Below are 20,791 nucleotides of genomic sequence, written 5' to 3'. Positions count from 1 at the left end.
ATTATGCCAATCTCCTATACCTACGTAGAGCGCGATGCAGAACCATACTTAGGCGCGTAAGTACCTAAGATACGCGCCTAACAATTTCGGCGACCTAAGTTCAGTGAGAAAAATATATAGTATTCTTATTAGAATGCCCAAGTGGAAGAGAGAAAGAACACGTGTCGTGTTTTTCTCTTTGAACGGCTGCTTAACGTCGACAACTCTGCATTACGCTCGTAGTGTTTAGTGTTAGACTGCAGACACGCGGCATTGCAGTGGATGTGCGTCGACGAAAGGTCTTATTTGATTCCAATTGCATCCGATTAGAATCACCAACAGGATTTGTTTTATCCAATTGGTGATTCTAATGGGATGGGATGGAATTGGAATCAAATAAGACCTGCGTCGACGCACATCGACTGCAATGCCGTGTGTCCACGCCCTTAGGCGATGTTTACTCCATTCAAGGGACAGGAAAAAACGGAGGTACCCAAATAAAGATAATTTATTAAGTAAGTGCCTACTTTTGAGCCTGATTACATGGCTTGTACATGTATTATCATTACCTATATCAGTGTGTATAAGAGAAACTCATTTGGATAAAGCTACGGATAGCATCCATAATATAGTCTCATGTAAATAATTCTCAGAAATTTTAGAGAGTAGATATTATAGTATTAGATTATACTGTTAGTGTAATGTGTATTTATTATATGAATACGTGTATTAATTAAGGCGCTAAGTACCAAAAAAATAAAAACTGACATTTTTATAGAAAAATGTTCTACATACCAACGCCAATAACTTCAACTATGGTCTAAGTGCCTCAAGTAAGTCAAAAAAATACAGAAAAATATTTGAACCTGTCGACGTTGTAAATCCATTGGCGTGTTTTATTTATAATGGTGTAAGTAGCACTGCAGTGGTTAATGGCATTCAATATAAAATGGCTGACGATGGTGTGTTGACACTTTAAATGTGACAAATTATAGAAACTGCCGTGATCGCTTCACACTGTAAAACCACATTTTTCAGAAGGTCTGATTCATGATTTTTTCTGCAATGACTCAGTATTTTGTAACTACAGGCAATACTACTTTTTGGTACTTAGAGCCTTAATTAATACACGTATTCATATGAGGTTTTACTGTACGTTGGGTACACGGGCATCTGTTAATATTATTATGAATTACCTTTTAGTATGTCCATAAATTACTGTCAATCGCTATTTTCGCATATAAGGAAGTCACACGTAACGACGCTTAAGTTTACATCATTCGCTTCCATTATTAAAAGCACATCTCTAATAGACTGCCCACTGCCAATCTAAAATTCTCGCGCTTCTATAACAGTGAGACAAATCAAATGTATTTACTTAAAACAAAATTCAAAAAATTAAAATTTATTTATTTTTACATAATATCTTAGTGAACTTTACAAATTATAAATTTAAGACGTTCACAGTACGACACTTAAAAAACAAAGACATTGTTTTAAAACCGTTTAAAGAACAAATAAATATACTTATGCAGTATTATAAAAATAGTATAAAGTGTAAATAAATGGAAGTACACCGAATGATAAGTGGACCCTATTTTATGAATTTATAAAACAATACCCACCTATTAATTCTCATCCTCACGTCAATGGAATACATCAACGTCCGAAGCGATTTGGTTTGAACAGAGCTATTGTCCTCGCAATTGGAATGACCAATAGCAGGTTAGTTCTCCACAAACAACTGAGACTTTCGATTTTTAAGATAGTAATCAGGGACATACTCAACTGGTCAATACTACTAAGAATGCCAGAGTTCTCATTTACACCGCGTATAAGTCGGAAAAAATACGTGACCAAATATAGACATCTACTAGTGTAGGGATAAAGCCACGGATAGTATCCATTTATAACCTCAAGTAAAGGAGTCTTAGCATCTCTTTTGAACGCGCTCCGCCATAAGGTCGTATTTCAACTGATGCGGGGCCCAAACAGTCGACCCACTCTCAAGCCGCCTTCCAACTAAGGAAGTATAAAGGATTTTCAATATAGAATGAATTTTACAACATTCTGTTATGATAGTAGGTAACTACGGAATCAGTCATCCAGATTGATACAAAATAAACACCGCTAATAAATTAGTACCTAATGGAACTGAAGATTTCTGATTTCGGTAGTGTAAAGGAATATAATAAATCAATAACACAATTAGGCCAATCATTTGTAACTACTTGTAAAATTTCGGGGAACACCTACTCACTTGACTGATAAATATAATTATTGGGCTGGGATAAATTACTACATCGGATTATAATGTATACAATTATTCTTCATTGGTTCTACAATCCGATGTGGATTTTGGCCGCCTCGTTAAAGAGGTATATAAACAGATTATATTAAAGTTAATAACACTAGGCCCAAAGACCTATGCTCTGGATCGAATTAGACGTTAAAAATCAGCATGTGAATTTCACCAGTTACAGGATTTGAGAGAAACACCTTCAGAAACGAGTACTCTACCACTCATCCATCACAGGGGCCGCCATTAACATATTATATAGTTAGGCAGGTACGACTTTGGAGGCCTTTGGATAAAAAGGCTAACTAACGAAGCCGTAGATTTTTTGTAGCGGAAATTCATGGTCCGTAAATACGACTGTCCTAGGACTTTTTTTCAGTAACCTATCAGAGTCCACCTTTCTTCAACGGGCACCCTTCGCCACTGCTACTAACATACATCTTCTAAATCAAGATGGGAAATTTATCTCTACGTAAATTACATTGAATAAGACGTCCACCAAAAGATTCTTCTCCCATTGTGGATTTTTGCAAATAGTACGGTACCTACTTCAGCAAGTTACAAAAAAAACTTATTAATGAAGCTATGTTCCGTTTGCTTGAGGAATCGCTGTGTTAAAATATTGTATGGAGGCACTTATAATATGTATAGTGTTTTAATTGTGAAGAACACAATGCTAGGCGCCATCTGGTCGCAGATCAGATGTCGGTACGCAAGTACCATACGACAATACTTTGTCGGTCTAATGTAGTTTTGCGGCGTTGAAGAATAGGTACGAGAAGGTATAACTGCCACTGAAGTTACTTATCAATTTACTCTAATCTGTTTTATTCCATAAGTCACTAGGTACTATGTACAGTGCAGGAGTTTTCAAACAATGATACTGTTTTTTTTATAACACATTTTTTACAATCACTATTATTTAATCGACGGCGACGGTTACCACGTCAGCCTATAATGTCGAGAGTCCCGGGTTCGAATTACGGGTCTGGAAAATTTACATGTTATTTTTCAATGTGTTTGGATTCAGAGTATAGACTTAATGAGCAAGTGGCTAACATCCATTTCTCGTACTTCCTCAAAATCCATTCCATTCCTTTCCTTCCAATCCATTTCCTTCCATTCCTCAAAAATCTGTTGATACAACATCCATTCTATGGAGACCAATAATATGATCTTAATTCGCACCGTGAGTGTAAAACCAAGGCATCTGCAAAAGACATATTTTGGATATATTACGGTTTGAAGTCTTCGTTTTGTTAGGAGAAATAGAGTTTCTAAAAAAACCATAATATTTGGTTTCTATCTACATTCTATTGCATGTTCTTCCAGTAACTTCACTTTTACATTATCAAGTTCACGACTTTTGCAGTTGTTTTTCATGTAATCTCGAAATTGAAAAATTTGCAGATGTCTTGGTTTTACACTCACGGTGCGTATGATCGGACATAGTGAAAAAAAGGATTTATATTTATTTACATTAATTAAAAATTATCACTGAACAATACATTCACATAATATCACAAGCGTCGTACCTACCATTTTTATATGTCGGTTAAGTTAGGTTTGGAGAAGTTAGAAACAATGAATCGAAAGCCTGAAAATTTTAGACTGCAGAATGTCCAACATCGTGAAAATGTAACTACTGACTGCTAGTAGGACCTTTCATTGACGATGAACTATTAATATAATGATATTAGCTAGAAAATCTGACCATACAATGGTACTTAAAATATACCTACCTACCACACAGTAAATGAGTCGTACTAAATGTCGCTTCGCTGGAAAATCGATTAATTTGACTGAAAATACTATGTAACATTGGAGAAAAATCACTTGTTTTGATAAAACTGTATGGAGCTAGGAAAGTCATTTATTGAACAACCGCCTTAAATTGAATTTCGAGAAATAACAATCTTTGATAAATTTTTAATCCAACAAATGAGCATAATACATTTTTTTATATCTGACTCTGTTATTTATGACGTTGGTGTATTAAGTCGTATGTGGAGCACTTACTTAAATGCTTGTATTAATGCGTGTAGGGGTTTCCTACTTCCAGTAGACAAAATTTAATATAATATTAATATGTCTGCCACTATTCATATACTTACTTGGTTTAAACTTTAAACATAACAATTGGCCTGATTAACAAGTGACGTGTATATACTTGTCAACTTCATCAGCTGTCCAATCCAATTCGCAATAATGTAAGAGACTTGAAGATTAAATATTCCTGCAATGGCCCCCACATCCTGAACCGGGCCCCAAGGCTAGGATCTTTGTCACCCCCCCTACCTATCGCCAAGGTTAAAGGCAGTGTGACGCTCTACAGTAGCGTTTTCCAAATGGCGTCCACGGTCAAATTAAGGGTGTTTAGTGTATTTTTAATTAATTATTTTTAATGAGTCACGGATACCGAAGAAGATCCTCGAAGGAAACCCAGGGGGGAAAAGGCCAGCGGGAAAGCCACGCACACGATGGGGTGACAACATTACTAAAGATGCCAACCAGCTGCTAAAAATCATGAACTGGAAAAGACGTGCGGAGGACCGTTCCGGCTGGAGGACGGCGGTGGAGGAGGCCAGGGCTCGACTTGAGCTGTAGCGCCATCTAAGAAGAAGAAGTGTATTTTTAATACTTAGGTACATCCGCTTGAATTATGGAGTTAATATCACGTAATGACACAATTAAAAATTACACACTCACATATTTTAAAATATAATCAATATTAAAGGAAAATAGCACCGCAGGCGACTTTTTTTATTATTGTGAGTTGTGTGTTTATCTCACTTATTTGGTCGACTTGCCACGCCGGGCCTCCAGGATAGAGCCCTCTCAACCCCCCTCTTGTGGGGGCCATGATTCCTGACATCGCCGAATGGTAACGTGTCGGGCTTTTAAAGTCATCCTGGATCTGGAAAACACGCATGTTGTCTTTCAACGTATGTTTGGGCCCACACCATGAATCTAACAGGTTGAGCAAGTGACTAATACCAATGTCATCCTTCTTATTATTCTGTCGTGACCTTGTAAGAAACATGCCACAACTATGCCAGTCCACGCCTTATCACTCCAGCTTATCAATTCAGCTAATCGCATTTATTTTGGCAGCTATTTCGGACTATCTTCACAACAATACTAAAATAACATTGTAATATGGGTTCAAATCCGGAAACAGCCGTTAACACAAATAACTCGTTTTATAGTAGGTACTTAGAATTATTAAAAAAAAACTTACATTTAAAAGTTATTCAATTAATATTGTGTTATATTATACACTAATTTGCAAACACGCCAATATATAAAATTATGTCGTCATCTTCAGCTACCTAAGTTTTTTTTTTAATTGAAGACTTCAATATGTAGGTACATAAATAGTAAACTGGATATAAAAATGCGAAACCAACGATTAGTCAATCCAATTCTATTTTTATGAGGTATTGGATAAATTATTACCCTTTTTAGTTAGTGAAGTGAAATTCGATGATTTGCATCCTGTAGTTTCGATTCAGTGACCATATTGCTTATCATTGTCAGTTTGTTGCGAAATTATTAGTACTTACTTCACTTACTACAAAATACTGAAAAATAGGGTATGGAAAAAGTGGAAAGGGATTGATTACGATTTAAGGGGGGACATGCTCAGCGTACGTCAAAATGGAGCTTTTATGCTATTTTCAAAGCATGATCCTGGGCATTCCTTAAACGTTGTAGATAATCTATTTATATAATTTTTAAGCCTTATTATCCTTTATATTTATTTTAAACATTTGATGACTGCATAAAGTATTTTTATTACATAAAATAGTATTCTTTTAAACCTCTCGCTTTAATGTTTTAGAATATAGTCTTATTGTCATGTGAAATGGTGTTAAGATTTTTTATATTTATTAATTTTTAAAAGCATTTATAAAACCATTAGTAAAATTTATGTCTATAATTATAGTGAAATATTTACAATAAAAAATTATATTGATAATCTCTGTGATCCCAAATTTGACAAGAATAAGGCAATTTATTATTCAAAAAAAGGGCAAGATTTACACATTTAAAGATAATTTTAAAGATAGGTGCTGATTATAAGCTATGTCTTTGACCATTCAAATGTGATAAACATTCTACGAACAATGTTTGCTTTATAATAATTATTGACCTAAGAATAAGGTAGTATATTTTTTTAAATACGCCATTTCTATTGGCATCTCCCAGTGGCTAAGCTACAACATACGGCCGTAGCCATATATTGACAAACGATAAATGAAGTACGGAGTAAGATCATGTTAACGCGCGTATTTGAACATGAGCCGTGGGCCGTTAAACAAAACAGTGACCGGGCACTGTTTTATTTAACACCACAGATTATTAGATATTATCAATCAATACCAAAAATATAATATTATGTGTGGTATATAAATGAAAAACGTGTCGTATTTTTTATTGAATTGATAGCATTAATATTACTAATAGCTTATTTTAATGAAAGCTTTTTCGCAATAACCTACCAATGGATAATAGCATCATAGTAGGTATTATTTATTACTACCTCTCAACTCCCCATCGGCAGCTTAAGTGGTGAATAAATAGTCTACTTACGGAGTATTGTTTTATCCCACTGTGTAAAACATCGAGCCTATTATTATATGGTTCAACTCCCAGTGGGGTTCTCATAATCTTATAACAAGAGAAATACTCCGCGATCCGAAGGATTAATTACCACCATTTAGTGGAAGATGGCTCACACGAATTATTATTATATTACACTAAGACACCAGTGATTACTAATCGTGATCTATAAATCTATTTTCTGTTGTAATTATTTCTTTGTTATAATATGATTGTGGTTATAAGTCCAGTGGCGACTCGTCCATATGCACTGCGGTATTGCAGCACCCCAAGCAAATTGAGACAAATGTAATATTATAATATACATAAATTTATGTATATTATATGAAAATATCAATATTATTAAGCGTGTAAACAGCTCGCCCGCGTATCGATACATCCAATGTCCAATAATAGTATCATACACCGCGGTAAGTATTTGATGTTGCACAGTACCGATTTCAATAGAATATTCTCGAGTGGGCGAAGGAGGGCGCGGGCAGCGGTGCTCGCGAATGGAAGCCTAATCGGAGCTGCGGGTCAGACAGTCCGATTTCAGTATTTCTCCGTTTCTGCGTCGTGCGTGACCACGCGTGCCACAGGGAGGAAGGAAATATAGCTACCTATAACGAATTATTAACATTTTTAAAATTTATTTCTGCGAGCAATTTATGCAAAGTTCTTTATTTTAATTTTTAATATAATTAATTATTTATATTTAATTTCGATGTTACGAGGGTGGGTCAATAAGTCCTTAGAAAAGCCGACAGGTGGCGCGACTAGTACTGTAAGCGGTTTGTTTTCATGCAGCGGCACTACCGATTCAGTATGCTGCGAAGTTTCAATCAGATTGGTCGGGTTGTTGTCTGTTTCTCGTACATTTAAAAAAAAAAATTGCTTGTTTACAAAAATGGAGAAAATTGAGTTTAGAGCTGTTATTAAACATTTTAATATAAAAGGGTTAACAGCAAAGGAAATGAAAAATGAGTTGGATTTAGTTCACGGCATATCTGCTCCTTCACTTGCAACTATTTATAACTGGTTAAATGAATTTAAACGTGGTCGTACATCAACAAAGGATGAACCGCGCTCAGGACGTCCTGTAGAGGTGACTACACCAGAAATGATCAATAAAATCCACGATATGGTGTTAAGTGACCGAAGATTAAAGTTGAGTGAGATAATTGAAGTTACAGGGATCTCAAAAGGTAGCGTCATTTCTATTTTACATGACAAATTGGGCATGAAAAATATTTCTGCAAGATGGGTGCCGCGTTTGCTCACAGTCGACAATAAACGCAATAGGGTGGTGGCCTCTAAAGCCCTGTTGTCGCTCATGCAACGCAATCCGGATGAATTTTTTCGTCGCTTTGTGACTGTAGATGAAACATGGATACACCACTATACTCCCAAGACGAAAGAACAGTCAAAGCAGTGGATTGCGAAAGGCGAACCATGTCCAAAGAAGGCGAAAACCGTAAAATCAGCTGGTAAGGTTATGGCTACTGTATTTTGGGATGCACGTGGAATTATTTTCGTTGACTATTTGGAAAAAGGAAAAACAATAACAGGGGATTATTATGCATCTTTATTGGACCAGCTAAAAAACAAAATTGAAGAAAAACGGCCTCATTTAAACAGGAAAAAAATCCTCTTTCATCAGGACAATGCCCGTGTTCACACATGTTTACGATCAATGGCTAAAATTGAAGAATTGAAGTTCGAATTGGTCGACCACCCACCGTATTCGCCAGATTTAGCCCCCAGTGACTTTTTCCTTTTCCCAAACTTAAAAAAATGGCTAAGTGGACAACGTTTTTTTTCAAATGAAGAAGTCATCGATCGGACAAATGCTTATTTTGAGGACCTTCCGAAAACTTATTTTTCTGACGGTTTAAAAAAAATTGAGAAACGTCTAACCAAGTGTATTGAGCTCCAAGGAGATTATGTTGAGAAATAAAAAAAAAATACAAAAATAAAAACTGTTTTAATGCTTTTTTCTAAGGAATTATTGACCCACCCTCGTAATAGTAAAATATAATCATATAAACATTTATTTTTATTTTTAATCAACCGCAGCACCCTCAAATATCTTATCCACGAGCCGCCACTATCCTAGAGTCTCGTCTTCTATAGCATATTACTCATACAAATGAAGTGCCGTGATGGTTTCATAAGATTTTATGTGGCTACATTTTTATGCAAATTAAAAAGATACCTATCGTAGATCGTACAGAGCTTGACATTTTCCATATATTTTATCGTGCACTAAAAAAGCAGTGGATTGAAAACCACTTGAATGCACAGGATTATCTGGACTGCCAGGTGTTTATACGTACTAATAGATCTATTCTTGACGAACTACGGATAAATACCTGACTCTGCGACGAGTTCTTCAGTTATTTGTAATGATTGGCAGCACAAAAGGTAACAGAGAAAGAGAAAAGGCATCTGAATCCGGGATCATCAAATTATGAATGAGACATGATCTTCATTGATGTCGAGTCCAATGACAATTGAAGGGGGATTATAAGCAGACTAGAATATGCACATGAAGACCTCAATTCTCATAATGAGATAAAAACGGAGAATATCTTATTTTCGGAACAGGTTTTTCATTTAACTGATCAACCTATCCGAATTTTTCTTATTTGGTTTAATAGATTCAGATCTAAACTAGAGATAAAACCTCAATAATTTGAAAAAATCATCGAAAGTTGAAAAAATACTTTACCCTCTCTATACAGAGGTAAAATGGAAATATGTCACTCTAGTAACTGTGAAAACATATTTATTGCAGTATGTACCTACATATTACCTTTACAGAACATGGGTCGAGAGTGCTGCAATAATTTTGACAGGAGTAAAAAATACTAACGTTTTCACTTTACGTGTGACGTTTTGGTACAGGTAAAACATTCTACAATGGCACCATGGGCACGGAAACGCGATTTGTAATTGTATCTGTATTGCTAGTTACCGTTGTAACAAAAAATGCTACCTGTAAACATGCGAATCACCCACGGTGCCATTGTAGAGTGATTTATCTATACTGGTAACAAGCAAATATTTTGATTTCGTGTTAGGTAGGTGCCTACTAAAACTGTTCAATATTAAGGCGATACATCAGTGAAACGGCAAATAATTTTCAACTATAGGCGCGACGAAATTTTGGACTCGCTCACTACTCGCTGGCATTCTGAGAGAGAACGTCGAGCTGGGCACACATCAATTTGTTTCGTGACGGCGACGGGCGTATTAATTCTTTAGTCGTGTAAAGATGACTAAAAACGTTACCCATTTACTTTAAAAAGAAAACATGCCAATGAATATATTATTATTGTTAATAATAGAACAATAAACAGAACATTAAATGGATGCATGTTGGATTTATATGACAAATTATATTTTGTTTGGTATGCATCATTTACACCCGCGACCCGCAATCCGCGCATGAAGCGCGCAACTGAGGTATAGCCTTAACCATAATGCGAATATCTAACTACTTCATTGATTTAACACAAAGTCCCGTAAACACTTTATTTATTTATTTACAAAAAAAAGTGACAAGATGTAGGTACTTTCTTTATTTTTTTTTCAAATTTTCACGTAAAGACAGCGCGAGCTATTTGAACTCAACGATTCCTCAGAACACTCGTAGGGAATAACTGATTTTCTTTCATTTTAATACCAAAATAGACTATGAGACCCGATGATAGTAATGTATTAGTAGCAGTGAAACAATAACAGATATACACAGGTTTTGAGAAAATCATGTATTGTAACCTCACCAAGAATTTATTCCGGAGCTCCAAAACGAAAACCAAGTACCTTGCACATTGGACTATTAAATCACACATAGTAGACAGTTGGTTGGGCCATTTGTATTCCCATTCCATTCCCTATCTCCTCACCCACCTCCTAATCAATCCCCAGTGTTATTGTCACCAGAAAATCAATAAGCAATTACGGGTCATGAGAGACGGTGTTACAAAGAACATGCAGTTGTATCTCGATAGCGGGCGTGAGCGGGCTTCTAATAGCTTTCCGTCGCTTAAGTGATTGCCCAATAGATACAGACTCATTCAGAATCTATCATCATCGTTTATACACCCTCACATATAATCCATAAAACTGTGTCACAAAGTGCGTGAATGTACAAACCGGGTGACCCAAAACAACAATATCGCGCGAGCGAAAGTTGAAACCAGACCACGGAGCCATCATACATCATAACAAAGGTCAGTATCTGGCATTCTATTCCATCGCCCCCACCCCTAGATCCGACCTCCTCATCTTCCTTTAAAATAATTACAGTCCACTTAAAAAGCTCAACCAACAGTAATATTACTTAGGGCTTGCGCAGACAGAGAGCGGTCGGAGTTCTGCGTTCAACCGACCGTTGACCGCTAGCGTTCAGGGACAGCAGACAGGTCGTCGCTGTAGGATTGGTTTCCCGAATAGACCAAATGTTCAGGAGACGAAAAACAAATTTCATAATCCTATATTTAAATACATGGAGATATTTAAATTGTTATTTTTACAGCATATGAATGATGTATTCATTACCATTACAAAGTAATTTAAAGAAAGGGATAGTTCTCGTCCAATTAGATACAAAAAAACATTCTGCATTAAGAGGTCGATTTCGACAAAAATGGATATTCGGGAAACCAATTCTATAGCGACGAGGTGGCGGTCAACAATAAGCGTTCCATTTGTGTACAAACGTTGTAGTGACACAGGCGCTGCATAATGCGAGACCGCTATATTCCGACTGCGAGTGGAAGTGAGAAAGCACCGCTGTTGCGTACTCACTCCCCCGTGTGGTTACGCTCTATGTTGTTTGACTGCTCAAATTCCTATGACGGGACTGGACGGGAGGTACGGCGTTCTTTGTAATTCCGGGAATAGAACTCTAGAACGCTAGCGTTCCAATTGACCGGCGCTGTCTGACCGCCGGCTGTGTACCCATACAGTATGAAGTCCATACAGTACAAAGAACGCCGAACTCCGAACGCGGAACGCAGACCGTCTGACCGCTCTCTGTCTGCGCAAGCCCTTATAGTTTAGTAATATAAAAATATCACGTTATTATTATTATTATCATTATTTACAAAACATTATGAAAATTAAGCTGTGACTCCACTCATCACACCCAAATTTTTGACGGATGATGATGATAAAGTTTATCACTAAAAATGCTATCGCATTATTTTTTTATCAATGTAATAAAGAAAATGCACATTTTTTAATGACTTCAAAACTTTTAATAGCGAATTTAGTAAGACAAAAAAATGCTTCGTAGAAACACACAAAAAAAGAAAAATTGCATCATTAATAATTAAGTCAACTTGAAATGTCATATGGCCGGCGATCTGGAATTCGAGTTAATTAATTACCCGAACCGAAGTCGTGACTAGATACTCAATTTTTTATCAACTTTGTAACTAGACTGATTTTAAGCATACTAATTTTGCATTCACCCAGATGACTTACCTAATGAATTTTATTACCTACATGCTGTGAGGTTTGGCTGGATACTATGTCTGTATCTAATGTGGTTTTATAGCTCTTAATGATTGCAAAAAATCAAGTAGGTGTAGCAAATTATTCTGTTCATTAGCCATTATAAAAAGCCGTGAAGATAAATGTAAAGGTAAATGTTTTTGGGGAGGTTTGAATTTTTAGAGTCGATTTATAACTGACGATTGATAATGATCGGATACGGAATTAAAAACAGGAAGGAAGTTGGATTTTAATGCAGCGGATTATCACTGCATGTTTTGTTTCCTTCTGGTTTCAACGTTTCAGGCTCATTGCAAAGACCATATTAAATAGATACGCCTCTGAGAATCATCTCTGCAACGACCCCTAAACGTCAAGGAAAGAAAGTGTCATTCATTTTCTTTTGTTTATATGTTGAAGTGACCGCTCATATATTATTATGAATTACTAGTGCGCACCACCAAACCTACACTGACGTACGTCAAAATCAGTCATTTTCCAGGAGAGCCGAAACAAACTTTTTGAACCATGTTTATGGTACTTGATTAATTGATGTCTAATGGCTTTACAATGTCCATTTTTTTGTAGAATTATTGGAAAAAAATATATCTTTCTAGTGGCATTCATTTAAGAGTTATCAGAGCGTTCTTCTCGATCTTTGACTCAATTGACTCAATGTATTTAAAATAACATTCGAGTTAGGGGTATATCTCGTTAAATATACGCCAGTGTTCTCATGAGATAGAGAAAAATAAATTTAATTGAACTGCATTCATAACTCAAAACAGCAAAATTCAGACTTACGTCAGTGTAGGTCTGGGGGTGCGAGTGGTTGCCCGCGACTTCGTGCATGTTCAATACGAAAAAAAAAGTTGACAAATAAATACAAAATGATGAAATACAATGAATCTATATCAATGTAGTTTACACATCTGGTATTTTTTTTAAATCAATGATAACTGTTAGCTAGGCGCGTCCATCTTTAACCAGTCCTTCTGATATGAATATTTTGTTCCTCGCCTTCCTACATGTACCTCACCGCACCATACCACCGCTGCTATCAGATTTTTTTAAAGCTTTATTTTGTAACTTAGCGAAAATATCGAGATAAAACTACATTAAATTGATATAATCAGTATAGACAGCTATTCGAGATTCATTAATATTGATTGATCGAGTTTTTTTTTTTTTTTTAAATATAATGGTAAAAAACGACAATTTAAAATAACAAAAAACTATAAGTAAGTATAATAATATTATGCTTGGGTATTAAGGAAATACTTAGTCAAAACACTGAGCCAAAAGGTAAATCATTCATATCAATTTTCAAGAAGTGACTCATCAAAATGCAATTATTTGCAGGACTTATCACGTGTTGCAAATCATACAGTTTCTTGTGCCTTTGAAAAGCCCTAGCCAGTTTGTCGACCCCATATACGGATACAGCGACAGTGTTGTGTTTATTATTATTACCGGATATCGAACAACGGACTGCTGGCTCAGTAGGTTAAATGAGCCTGCTCAAATCGGGAATCGTAAACAATGGTTTTATCAGCTATTCGATATTGCACAACGGGTGGAGTCGGCTTATTATGACTTCAAACTAAAACTAAATGCAATTGGTTAATCTCTTATTAATTATAATAATGCTCATTAGGTGGATCGTATGAACATCGCATATCTTGGACACCCAATAATTAATGTCGCTTTCTTATGTGGACAATTTTCCCAGGTTGCCGGAATCCAATTGGGTTTAAAGCCTAGTACCTACCAGGGAACGTAGAAATAATGGGAACTGAAATACATGACGGGTAAGGCGATAGCAGGTAACCGACTCGAGTAAGGAATAATCCGGGTTAAACTTACACACGTGTCAATAATACGTTTTACGTCTAATACTGAAAACTGCTCTCGGTTTATGCATTTACGCTCATTTAATGTTGGTGTATTACACACACCATTGCACGTGCATAATGCGTGCTTCATTTTCGTAGGACACTCACACATTCAAAATCCTGCTTCACCATGCGGCGTATTGAATATGGCCTATCGGTATTATATTTCTTATCTGTTCTGTGCCTAGTACCCACGCACGTTCTTGCTCGACGGTTTTGCTCGATCGAGCACTATGTTGACTTGGAAGCATGCTCGTCGCTGCGTCCACACAGTCGAGCAACTAGACACAAGACGCTGTGAGGCCACCGTCGCACCGCCACAACTTCGACCACGAGTGAGAGCGAGGCCACACTAGCCTTGCCGGTGCGTCCTCATTCCCTCACTCAAATTACATCGCGCAAGAATTACAGACCTTCAATCTTTCTCGAATAGCGCAATTTGTTCGATGTCGAACAAAAAACCATCGAGCCAGATGGTACACACGTTGAGACATGTTGGAATCAGCGTAAAACCATCGATCAACAACGTGCGTGTGTACTTACTATAAGAAAGTACAGGACACGTTATGAATTTAATGACACATCCGCATACCCCCACATGAATGGGGGTTGACAGGGCTCTCGCCTGCAGGTCCGGCTTAGCAGGTCGGCCAAGTTTTATGAAAAGATTCTTTCTTTTATTTTGTCAATCCAAATATACATCTTGTATCATCATTTATACTGATTTATTTTATCCTTAATGATTAGCTTTTCTCAGCGTTTCTTAATTAAATTAGTAAATACTTAGTCGCAGAATACGGATTATAAGGTTTTTCTTTTAATACCTTCACTGATGACCAGGTAATTATTTTTTAATTACCACATTTAAATATCATGTTAATTACATAAATAACTAATGGCCAACTACTGCAAACGCGCCAGTCACGTTGTTAGCACTAAATAAGTTATTAATTGAATAATAATTATGTATGCTTAGGGACGTTTAAAGTATCGATTCTTTGATACTTTTCTTTCGATATCACTACCGGTATCAGAATCTATATCATTTTCCTTCGATATGACGTATATGGTGAAACTGTAAAAAAAATCCGTTTTGTGCAATGCAAATATGCAAAAACAATTTTATGAAGGTTAAATGAGAGGATGAGATTAGTTACCACGTGGAAGTACTACAAAAAATACAATATTTATTCTGATATTAGTCGCATATCGAAACAGTTTTTTGTAAGCTAAGCAGTGATTGGCCAACATTATGAGCTGGGGTATATATTTTCGAATCTAAGCAAGAGAAAAAGCGGGAGCGGGAGAAAAAAAATGAGGCGGCATCGTGTTATTTCCTGTTTTACGCCATTTTTAAAAAAATTAACTATTCCATAAAATACATAATATTTACAGTAGAAATAATAATGTGGATAGTAATGTTTCATCGTAATTTAGTTTTCCTTTCAGACTCCACTCTCGTACACCAACTGCACCATCCATAAATGCATTGTTTGCGCAGAATTTAATCAACCGTGATTTTTGACGTCATAACTAAAATGCTAACACAAGATTTAGAAAAACGACGTGGCTCCATTTTTCCAATATTTCATAAAGGTCAAAGATTATTTTGGAATGATATATCCCATTAATTTATTTTGCCGCTTAGTTAGTTGTCAGGGTTTTACCTGGAAATAATTCCGCTAAACGGGAGGCTTTGCATATTATAAAATAAAATTATACATAATACCTTGTAATAATATACTAATAATTACAAGATAAAAAGAACTTTTTATATACTTCCACGTTTTTAAATTTTCTGTTGAATCATATAAACTTGACAATTCTATGTATTAATAAATACTTTTTTTTGTACTTGATAGAAATACTGAATAAAAATATAGAATACTGAAATGTCATTTTGCGCACGTATATATTAATAATTTAGTTGCTAGGAACCCTTAGCAACCAATAATAGTGTTTACTTTTAACGAATTTTTCCCGAAACATACAAAACAGAATTAACTGAAAATTAATTCCATTCTGCTTAAAGATGGCCTAAAGTATTAAAAGAATGCATTGTCGTCGTGTTCTGATATATTCTAAAAGTTTCAAATGTCTAGCTAGTCGGGAAGTTAGTTAAAAATCTTAGACAAACAAGAAAAAATTTGTACTGGAAACACAAGAAAAAATCTGTACCGGACAAACAAGAATACGAGCTAATAAAAACGTGGTAAAAATGAACACACCTACATGCTGTGCCACTACCACCATCTTGCAAAACGTCAGACGATTTTTAGTTTTCAGCCGTCTATCCGATAAAATATAGGTATCAAAAAAATGTTTTATTAAATAAAATTATCGCAGATTTTCGACGATTCAGTTTTTTTTCCTAGATGCCTTTATGGATAGCTCGCATTTACTATCGAGGTTTCTTTCAGGACTTTGATTCAGTTAAAATGTTATTGACGGTGTAGAGATAGGCTAACATGTTATGACGTAGCACGCAGTATCTATTGCGCATGCGCATATATGCGGCGTGAGAGATATAGACACAATTGTTTAGGTTACATTACATATTATTTTTGCATAGTGGTGCAATTTTATACAAGCGCCTAAATGCACTTTCTATCCACTTTTTACCGTATTTCTGTCTCACTTTTCATGACAAAAAGATTGATTTTTAAACGTGAGCCTTACATTAGTGTTACAAGTTTAAAAGAACTTTTATAAAAATATGAATCATCAATATTTTTATATAATCGTAATTACTTACTAATATATCATGGCTGCGACGTCTTAACTTACAAATCTATCACCCCGATCCCCGCTTCCCTTCAAACTTTACATTCAATGTTATTAATAGTCTCGTTAAACTACCACTATATTTCTCAAATATACCTACTTATATTTCAATTCCAATTTATTTATTTTTAACATAATGTGGACATTACAAATTATAAGTTTAAAACGTTCACAACATGACATGAAACATTATTTGTAAAAAAGAAAAAAAGAAGTAATCTAATATATAAAAAACAATATTTGTTTGTTTGTTCGTATTTTATGCGCTGCCATACCATTCATCCGAATGCGATAAAACTTTGTCAACTTATTGATTGCACTTGCGCGAAGGTTATAGGCTGTATCTTATATATAAAAATGTAACTCTGTCTGTCTGTCCCGTTTGTGTTCCTATACCATTCATCCGATTGCGATGAAACTTTGGTGAGTTGTTGTGCGCAAGCCCGCGGTGGTTCCTAAAATAGAAAAACCATCTTATTCTTCTATTCGTATGCGTTCCTACACCATTCATCCGATTGCGATGAAACTTTTGTCAGTTGTTGTGCGCACACCCGCGAAGGTTTCTAAATTAGTATTATATAAAATACAAAGTTTGTTGTTTGTTTGTTCCATCCAATTTTGAATTTTTGAATTTTTGTACTACATATTAATACTATTAATAACGTTTGCATATTTTGGATTCGATTTTAATTTAAAAGTTCTTTTGTTTGACCTTTACTCCTATTAGAATTATTTTCATATTGTATTACATAGATATTTTAATATTAAAAAGATAATTACGTATTATTATTTTTTAAATATCTAAGATAAATGTATCCACGAAGCGACCCTGTACGAAGCCGGATATTTCAGCTTGTTAATATATAAAAAAAGACTGTTTCTTTATCTTTGGTTGTCAGACTAAATGTTTAATAGATAGTAATTTTGAGAAAAATCAGGTGTGTTCTGTTATTTTTGTTGTATGATTTGTAAATTTACGTTGCAATAATATTTGTTACCTACCTACTAGTAAATAAAATGTATTATCATTGTATGATTAACTATTAAATTAGAACCAAAATAATATTTTTTAATACTTAAGTATTTGAAACTGGGAAATTAATTGACATGTTTTTGTGTCTGTAATAAACATCATTTACAAAAAAGATACGTATAGATACGAAATAGATGTTAACTATTTATCCAGCGAATTAAAATAATTATTAAAATCGTTGATTTGGGATATACGCTGTGTTGATACTAATGCCGCTACAAGAAAATCACGTAGCAAAATCATTTGAAATGCAATAGCCATCGTTTCCTAAACAAAGGACTGCACACGTGCTCCAGTTTTCTCTGGCATTCGCGCTGCTCGCTTGGCACAGCTTCATGACGATTCTAGAAGTAGATAAGGCAGAAATGTTTCGCCCGCAAGGCCTAATGTGGACGAACAATGCAGATAATTAATCATTCTTGCACTATTATATTGCGATTTAACTATACCGAATTACAACATTGTGCATATAACGTATTTATTTACTGTTTTATTGTTAATGCTATACTTCACCTGGGGAACGGTCTAAAACGATCGTGACTACACGACGCGAAGATTGTGCAAACGACGCGTGCAGAAAAAACATAATTTGTCATAAAAATTCAACATGCGTCCATTTAATGTTATGTTTATTGTTCTATTAGTAATAATAATAATATATTCAATGACATGTTTTCTTTTTCAAGTAAATGGGTAACGTTTTTTAGTCAGCTTTACACGATTTAAGAATTAATTCCAGAATTAACAAAACAAATTGACGTGTTCACAGCTCAACTATCGCTCTCCGATTGGCAGCAAGTCAGAAATTTCATCGCATCTATAGTTGAAAACTATTTGCCGTTTCACCAAAGTATGCTCTTAAGTTTATGGAAGACGATAAGTTGTTTTTATTTAATAAAACGCAATTTTTTTTTGTAGTTTCAATTTCAGTAACAGTTTCAGTTGAAAATGTCCCTCTGAAGCGGACGAAACCGGTCCTAATCTATTGTATAAACGTGGAATAAGCACTACAAAAAAAATTGCGTTTTATTAAATAAAAACAACAATACAATGCAGTTCCACCATGAATTGACAATTAACAAAATAAAAGAAGTTGAAGACGATAAGATCTACCTTAGATTCAGAGCTACCCACCAAGGTTATAACCTTGTATATAGAATGTCGATGTTGTATAAAATCAACCAAAGTAAAAAGAAATCTACACTTAGTTAAGGGAACTAACAACTAACAAACCGCCCTCGTGGCGTGGGGATGTGCTATATGGGGTAATGAATCACGGGAGAGAAAAGGTGATGGGTGGAATATTTTATGGAGCGGACGATGAACACTGTTTACGCAATCTTATTCATTAATGCATTAGAAATTATAACTTTCATTAATTTATTGTGTGCGAGGAAAGAATTTCGGAGTATTTCGTTCCTTGTACAACACGTGCAAAGGAGAGGAATAATGAGTTATCCTCGCACCGCTAAGGCAAATACTATAATATCTTAAAAACAATGTTTAAATGGGGGGTGGGGGTGAACTTTTTGAGTACATGATGCCGTGTAAACTGAAATGTGTCCCAAATTGACTTACGTGCGAAAGCAGGTCGGAGGTGAATCCAGAGGGCTGGGCATAAAAAGGCGATATCAGTCTGGACTTATATTTCTGTACCTATATGTACCGTATTTCAAATGAAGACAAGCTAGGTAGATTATTTATTGTTTAAACACTTATTTGCCTAGATTTGGTAAGCTTACAAAATAATCATTTTCTTCCTGGTCTTCTTTTGCCCTCTATCTTCCTTTATAATCTATATAATCAACTGAAGCACTTGACAGTAAGTCCCAAAAAACATCGATGAAATCTGACAATTGAATCAACTTTGATATTGGTACCTATGCAAAAAGCATAGCCAGTTGTTTCCATCCAGGATCACAAGATATATTATAAATAATTACAAGATAAAAAGAACTTTTTATATACCACGTTTTTAAATTTTCTCTTGAATCATATAAACTTGACAATTATATGTATTAATAAATACTTTTTTGTACTAGATAGAAATACTGAATAAATTTAAAATAGAATAATGAAATGTCATTTTGACATTTCATATTGATTTCCATAGTAACGCACGTATATGTTAATAATTTAGTTGCTAGGACCCCTTAGCAACCAATAATAGTGTTTACTTTTAACGATTTTTTCCCGAAACATAGAAAACAGAATTAACAGAAAATGAAATCAATTCTGCTTAAAGATGGCCAAAAGTATTAAAATAATGCATTGTCGTCGTGTTCTGATATATTCTGAAAGTTTCAAATGTCTAGCTAGTCGGGAAGTTAGTTAAAAATATTCAATCGTCCAATACAACTCTTGGACAAACAAGAAAAAAATTGTACTGGACACACAAGAAAAAATCTGTACCGGACAAACAAGAATACGAGGAAATAAAAACGTGATAATAAACCTCGGTGTATAATACCTAAACCATAATATCCGGATCAATGTTCCGGATTATGGATTGCCTACGTACCTACATTATTGTATATTGTACGGTACGCCTAATTATCACAAAGTGCCCGGGGTGACCAATAACAGTGCCCGAAGTGACCACACGTCGCAATTATTATTTCGCATGCCGTGGGAGAGGTCGCGGGTTCGATTGCCGGCCGGCTTGGCGCTTTAGTTGGCCTAACTTGA

General features: G+C 35.2%; 1 protein-coding gene across 2 annotated transcripts in view; it reads left to right on the top strand.

The window, feature by feature from the left end:
- sick (sickie) overlaps positions 1-20,791 on the top strand; it is a 573,525-nt gene that overhangs the window by 275,418 nt on the left and 277,316 nt on the right. The window lies entirely within an intron of this gene.

This window comes from Rhyacophila brunnea, unplaced genomic scaffold (genome assembly GCF_057557595.1).
Source record: "Rhyacophila brunnea isolate RB1 unplaced genomic scaffold, BYU_Rbru_1.0 scaffold_2, whole genome shotgun sequence".
In the NCBI taxonomy this organism is placed as follows: Eukaryota; Metazoa; Arthropoda; class Insecta; order Trichoptera; family Rhyacophilidae; genus Rhyacophila; species Rhyacophila brunnea.
This window is presented reverse-complemented; position numbering and strand designations above follow the sequence as displayed.